Source organism: Mesocricetus auratus, unplaced genomic scaffold, assembly GCF_017639785.1.
Source record: "Mesocricetus auratus isolate SY011 unplaced genomic scaffold, BCM_Maur_2.0 Super-Scaffold_100004, whole genome shotgun sequence".
Lineage (NCBI taxonomy): Eukaryota > Metazoa > Chordata > Mammalia > Rodentia > Cricetidae > Mesocricetus > Mesocricetus auratus.
In genome coordinates, this window is record NW_024429189.1 from 32,415,680 (window position 1) to 32,423,727 (window position 8,048).

The following is an 8,048-nucleotide window of genomic DNA, read 5'->3' on the forward strand; positions in this document are numbered from 1 at the left end:
ACAGAGTGGGTTCCAGGACAGCCTCCAAAACAATACAGAGAAGCCCAGTCTCGAAAAACCGAAAAAAAAAAAGAAAAGGAAACTGCTCAACATCCTTAGCCATCAGGGAAATGCAAATCAAAACAACTCTGAGATACCATCTTACTCCTGTCAGAATGGCTAGAATCAAAAACACCGAAGACAATTTATGCTGGAGAGGATGTGGAGAGAGAGGAACACTCCTCCACTGCTGGTGGGAGTGCCGACTCATACAGCCTCTTTGGAAATCAGTATGGAGATTCCTCAGGAAAATGGGAATTAATCTACCACTAGACCCAGCAATTCCACTCTTAGGCATATATCCAAATGAGGCAAGTTCATACAACAAGGGCATCTGCTCCACTATGTTCATAGTAGCATTATTTGTAATAGCCAGAAACTGGAAGCAACCTAGATGCCCCTCAACTGAAGAGTGGGTAGAGAAAATGTGGTACATTTGCACAATGGAGTATTACTCAGCAGAAAAAAACAATGGAATCTTGAAATTCGAAGGGAAATGGATAGCACTGGAAGAAACCATCCTGAGTGAGGTAACACAGTCGCAAAAAGACAAACATGGTATGTACTCACTCATATATGGATTTTAGACATGGATCAGGATAGTGCCAGTTTACACTTCCACTGATAGAGAGTCTGGGAAACAGGAAAGAACCTAAAAGATATGCATTTATGCATAGTACCCAAGAGAAGAGAATGGAGACAAGATCCCCTGAATGGATGGGGAACACGGCGAGTGGTGGGGGGGAGTGGGACCTGGGAAGAAGAGAGGGGGTGAAGAGGAAGAGAGTTGGTCATGGGGGAAAAGGAAGTTGAGGGGTTGGGGGTAGAATAGGAGGAAGAGGGAATCATAGGATCGAATACAGATCAGGCACCAGAGCGACCTCGAGTGATCTAAAGGGATAACACCAATTGGCAAGCTAAGCAATAGTGGAGGGACCACCTCGAATGCCCATTCCTGATAATGAACTTGATGTCTATAACCATCCGGGAGCCTTCATCCTGTGACTGATGGAAGCAGAGGCAAACACACAATTAATCACTGAACTGAACCCAAGGAACCCAGTGACAGAGAGAGAGGAGTGATGAGCAAATTGGCAAAGAATGGGCTAGCAAAACCAGCAGGACAGCTGATCTGAACAGGGGAGAGCTCTTGGACCCCAGACTGACAGTGGGGAGGCTAGCATGGGACTGATCTGGACCCCCCAAATGTGAGTGTCAGCGAGAAGGCCTGGGCAACCTATGGGGCCCTGAGCTGTGGATCAGTGTCTATCCCTGATATACAAACAGTCTTCGTGTGCCTATAGCACAAAGAGGGATGCTCTCTCAGCCTGTACTCTTAGGGGAGTGCCTGGACCCTACCCAGAGTAAAATGACAGACTCTGATATCCCCTATGTGGAAGGATTTGGCAATAGGGTGGGAGGGTGGAGGGGGAAGGGGAGTGCTGGAGGAGGGGAGGGAGAGGGAACTGGGATTGACATGTAAAACAAGCTATTTAAAATTAAAAAAATGATAAAAAATAAAGAAATTATTCTGGTAAAAAACTTACACAACATTCTCAAAGAACTAAAACAAATATATTAAACATAGCTAGCATAAATTTACAACCACCTTACCAATATGATGATATCCAAAATTATGCTTATAGCACAAAATTCTATTTTTAATGCATAGGCAGAGTCATTTCATTGCTTTCTTATTTATTTATTTGCTTGGTTGTTTCCAGGGAGATAATTAAACTCTAATTTCATAGTAACACCAAGTAGTTACTAAGTAGTTCAGAGAGGCTGCTTGTCACTGTGTTTTCACTATGCTTTTCTGGGGCCTGGCATATGGCATTTAGCTTCATTGATGACTCTCTGAGTTCCAGCAACATTAAAAATAAAGGTTAATATAACTCAGCAAACATACTATTTGTACTAGTCTTCACATAAACACATGAGTTCTCAGAAAAATTACAGCATTCCTCCTGTGCTTGTAACATTAGCCTCCTGAAGTTATAAAATACACTCTTGGTGTTGAATCAGAAAGACTCTGTCACTGTTCACAGCTGAGTGGACAAGTTCCTTAGCCTCATTGCACTTTGGATCCCTCATCCAGGAAGTAGAAATGAAATGGCTAATGAATGTATCTTGAGGGAGATTTATGCTGGTCTAAGATGTTTTGTAAGTACAATAGAATGTTATTAAATATAGGAAACATGCTTGAGGACACAAATACATGATTTCTTTAATTTTTTTTCAAAATGTGTAACTTAGGTAAGAGTCTTAAGTTTTGCATACTGTTAAAAATGTGTTGGCATACAACTAGAAGGTCACTGCAGGTGACAAAGATCCTAAGGGATCTATCTCATAGATGTTTTCCAATTTACTTCAGAGAATCTGCAAGACAAAAAATCTTCACATGCTAATGAAGACATTAAGCAGAACGTGTATCACATTAAATTCAAGCTAATTTGTTGTTTGTACTTACAGCACATCCATCATTTTCCTCCCAGTTTTGTCTTACTGTATCACTAAACCTCTGCTATTAGTTTTGTTTTGTTTCTTTCTAAACAAAAACTAAATAAACGCTAAACTTTCCTTCTCGATTTTTTTCCTTTGGAAATATGTCACCCACCACTGATGAAAGTATCCCAAGTTTGACAGGTGCATGGATTAGTATGAACTGGTCTTTTACTTGAAAAGCCAACTGATGTCACAGCTATTATAGCAACCATGCTGCAGAAGTCAATTTAGCTGTTCCTGCTAGGTTTGTAATATGCCTCAGAACTATCCAGGTTTTGGAACAAACTGGCAGCTTGAACACGGCTGGCTTTATGGTCAATTCTGAGCCTCACAAATTCCTTGCTGGACTTCAAGAGGAACCTGGTTTACTGTTGTAATGGAGGAGATGCTATAGCCATCAATAGACACAACAGCTACCTAGGTGGACCATTCTAAGGCAATGCTAAAAGAACATTTACATAGGAAAAGTACTTTAAAAGTTTAAGAAGTGTTCTTTGAATTTTCTTCCATGTCAGATCTCTTAAAATGAAAGTAATTACTTATATTAAAAACCACTAATTATATTTAGGCAATAAACCTTATGTATTTTGAATAGGTTACAAATTACCAGCATTCCTAGAGAAGACAGATGTTAAAAAAATATCAACACAACTTTAAGTCTAAATGTTATCTTAATTGCACATGGCATAATTATTTAACCATATTAAATTCCTATATTGTGCCATGAATACCTTCAGTAGAGAATTATTTGTTGTGGGTTCTTTTTGTGGTTTTTGTTTTGTTCTGTATTTGTCAAAAAAATAGAAACTCAAAAGGAATTTCGAGAATGTGTTAATGCAATAAAAATGCCTACACAAAATAAAAATGTATAGATCCATAGCTTCTAAAGTAGTATTTCATGAGTATTAATATTGAGTGCATGATTATTAATTGCTAAATCTAAAGATAGCTGAAGAATTACAGATTGGAAACAAGGTGTTGGTAGGGGACTGGGAGCTGGGTAAAAGAGAGGGGTTGAAGAGAAGAAGAGAGGAGGTCAGGTTAAGGTGGGGAAAAATAGGGGAGAATAGGATGAGAAATACTATAATAGAGGGAGTCATTATAAGTCTGAGGAGAGATCTGCCACCAGTGAGATCTCTGGTGATCTACAAGGATGACACCAACTGGCAAACTAAGCAATAGTGGAGAGACTCACTTAAATGCCTATCTTTGTTAATGAGTTTGAAGACTACCTTATATGCCATCTTATAACCTTCATCCAGTGACTGATGGAAGCAGAGACAAACAGCCACAGCTAAACACTGACCTGAGGCCCTGGAAACCAGTGATAGAGAGGGAGGAGTGATGAGCAAAGGAGTAAATAATGGACTGGTGAAACCAACAAAAACAGCTGACTGAACAAGAGGCAGATCTTGGACCCCAGACTGACAGCTGGGGGGCCATCATGGGACTAATGCAGACCCCATTGAATGTGGTTTCAGTGAACAGGCCTGGACAATCTATGGGGCCTTGAGCAGTAGATCAGTGCTTATCCCAGGCATATAAATGGACTTTGAGTATCCATAACACAAATAAGGATGCTTTCTCAGTCTGGACTCTTGGGGGAGGACCTAGGTCCTGCCCTCAATGAAATGACATACTCTGAATATCCTCTATGGGGAAGGGATCGGGGATAGATTTCGAGGCTGGGGCAGCTGGTAGGGCATGCGGGAAGAGTGAAGGGAGAGGGAGCTGGGATTGACATGTGAAGGAAGCTTGTTTCTAATTCTAAAATGTAATAAAAATGTTCAAAATTTGTTTGAAAATGATGCAGTGGTAATGGTAGGGTGGTACGTATATGACCATTTGAAGGAAAATGAGCCACTTATTATATTTCTGTGGAGGCACACACATAGAGGCACATATAATTCTCTTCATCTGATCTTACAGGTCAGAATTTATCACATTTAGAAATATGATCAAAATATATTATATGAAAAAGTTTTAAATTAGAAAATATCAACACATATTTAAAAAAGAATCTCAGTCTATGAATCAACTAGAAAAAGACTCATCTGAGACCTTTAAAAAAGTGCTTTATATGCCCTCATGTACACAATGAAATAAAGCTATTCATATGGTTGAATTCTCAACTACAGAATGAAAGGAAATACTTAAATTCAGAGGGACTATATCCACTAGAACTATTGGGATGTCAGTGTCAAACAAATTCATTATCCATAAATTCCTTGAAATAAAACATCTATTGTTCAGTGACACAATAATACAAAAGAGCTCATAAATTGAGATGGCTGCTTCGAGGGGCCATGTGTGTGGGTAGACTGCCCTGTGCAATGGACAGCTGCATTAAGTTGGAGTATGTGCCTTCCTGTAAAACATAAGTATTACTCAATGTGGAGATGCACAATTGCTTACTGGTTATTTTATTATATTAATTCCAGTGTGAGAGACATTTAAAATCTGTTTCCAGTGGACAGTGAGAAAAATTTTCAGAGTTTTTAACAAGACTTATAAGATCAAGAAGATAAAAGTCAGATATTTTGGATATGTTTGTCTGTTAAAGAAGATTTCTCCTTTTGCAGTTAACAGCAGTTAACATGACCCTTTGGATTCATGTTCTTGATGCCAAGCTGTACATATATAGTAAGAATAATTCTATTGAAGTTAAAGTAGGAAGTCTTATTTTTAGAATGTGTCTTCCCATAAGAACTCTGGTTCTCACTTTGACTGAGGAAGCATTAAGATTTGCAGCTGACCTGAACTAGGGGCAGCTCCTTGACCCCAAACTGATGGCTGGGAGGCCAGCATAGGACTGATCCAGACCCCCTGAATGTGGGTGCCAGTGAGGAGGCGTAGGTAATCTCTGGGGCCTTGGATAGTAGATCAGTATTTATCCCTGGTATACAAATGGAATTTGGGTGCCCATCCCACAACGAGGGATGCTCTTTCAGCCTGGACTATTGGGGGAGGGTCTAGTCCCTACCCTCAAGGAACTCCTGGGGAACTGAGTGGGGATTGGGTGGGTGGTTGGGGGGTGCTGGAGTGGCAGAGGAGGAGAGGAGGAAGAGGGTGCTGGGATTGACATATGAAGCAAGCTTGTTTCTAATTTAGATTTAAAAATCTTTAAGAAAAAAGTTAGTAGCTAACAACTGTGACATGGGTGATTCTTACGTTTTCTAAACCCAAGTAGAATCCTCTCTCCTTTGTGTCTCTAAATACAAACACACAAACACACACGTGTTCACACACAACTCTCTCTCACATACACATGCACACATACATACACACATTCTCACATGTACAAATACTCTCACACACATGCATGTAAACACACATATGCACAAGTACAGTTTCTCTCTCTCTCTCTCTCTCACACACACACACACACACACACACACACATCCTCTGGCTATGGGGTAGCTATTTTAAAATCACAACATAAACACCAAATGCTAGATGCAGTCAACTTTTTCAGGTGCATCTTACAGTCTGCCTGCACCATATGTTAGAATTATACAGTACACATTACAGCCTGACTCAGTCTTTAGGAAACTATAGTTACTTTCTTCTTGGAACTTTCCAATAGTCACAGTATTAAAATAGAAAAGGATTTGTCCTCGCTAGAACAGGTGCCAATAGTGACCTTAAGAAATCATTCTACAAAATCCTATGTTTTTGTGTCTGTGAGTGTTCCAATTTTTCCATGTAGCAGAAAACAAGTTACTCATCTGGATTCTTGTTGCAAACAGGCTCCAATGACTTCAAAGAAATCTGTGACTTGAATCTGATTCATGTGTCCAGGGACCATTTAATCCTCTTAAACCTGTCCTAGGTTATCACCTGCTCTACACTAAACAATAGTCAAAATGCATCATACAGCCCAAAATGCCGCTTGACTCCACTACTCACTGAATGATGCCATTTCTTCCCTTCTTGTAACTACAAATCTAAATCTCCCATTTCTACCAATTGTGTTACAACACAGATGGAAAAATCAAACTTAAAATGGAATGTTTAGAAACAAAATAGGGGGGAAAGCTGAATTTTTTGTCTTCATTGCACTGTAACAAAATGAATTGGATTAAATGCTTGAAATAAAACTTCACTTATTTTACAAGATGCTTATAAACAACAGTGTAAAGGAAATGCCCCTACAAATGTTAACTTTTATGTATGTAATAATTCAAATGTGCCAAATGTAGAAGTTTATGATAAAGAACTTTTTGTAGAGTCTAAAGATTTAGCATAATGGTCATCTGGATTAAAGACCCAGGTCAGTAAAGGAGTTAAACTGGTGCCTCAGATTAAAGATAGACAAGCAATGACTCTGTTTGTCATAGTACCTGAGTGCAGTCACATGTATGACTTCCAAGGCTGAGGTGAGTTTCCCTTAGACCACATGTTTGAAAACAGAGTTTGACCTGAGACAGTAAGCCTAAAACATAGCTTTACAGATGGTAAAACCTTCAGTTCCTAGGCATTCTTATCAGAACAAAAGGAAGTCACTTGCTCTATAACACATTAATTGTATGTGTCTATATCTCATCTTCACTGTTTTCTGGGACTTGGGTAACCTGCTTGTTCATAAGAATTCACAAAGATATACATCGTTCATTTTTTTCCCTCATGGTTGGCTATTCAAAAGGGATGTGAGCAAAGAGTAGTCCTAGCTCAGAGACCTCAAAGGGACAGAGACAGATTAGCAAGAAAGGGTTAATACTGCTGCATGTTTTTGTTTTGTTTAAACTCGAAGAATTAATTCCATTCTCTCAAAATTTAGAAGAAAACTGACAATGCTGAGGTGGTCTAGCTTTCACACATATACACATGTATATATCTATGTATACATACATTTCATGACTGAGAAGAAGATGGAAACAAGTTGGTTTATCACTTCTTCCCCCAAATGATTAGTCTAGACTAGAAAAAAACAGGGATACAGATACTATCTTTGACTAACGGAAAACCTCAGAGGTAGGATTAAAGTGGTCCTCAAACTGAGCTATAGAGACATGGGAGGCCTCAATGCCTAATTCTAAAATAAGAAAGTACGGTGCTACTGATATCTTCCTATTAAAATTTTTAAGTGTCTTTTAAATGGAGCTGAAAACTTGCAATTTGTTTTCAAGTTTCCATTTAATTTCCCACACCTTTCCATCTTTCAAATTGTACAAGAAACTTCATTGGATGACAGGTGTAGATATTGAGACATCTGTAACCCTACAATCGGTGATTTCTAGAAGAATCATTTGTTTTCTTTCTAAATACTTGGGAAAATCGTAATATAACTTGATCATTTTTTCAATATTTATTAAATATTTCATACTGATCCATGCATGCAATATTTTTATTCAATCTACTACCCATTTCCCCCTCCTGGTATTCCCCATTCCCTTAACTTTTCTTTCATATGTTCTCTTTTAACTTAGTAAACCTAAGCCCATTTCTTTATCCCTAATGTGTGTGAGTGTTTAACAATCTATTGGCTTGTAACCTATGGGGAA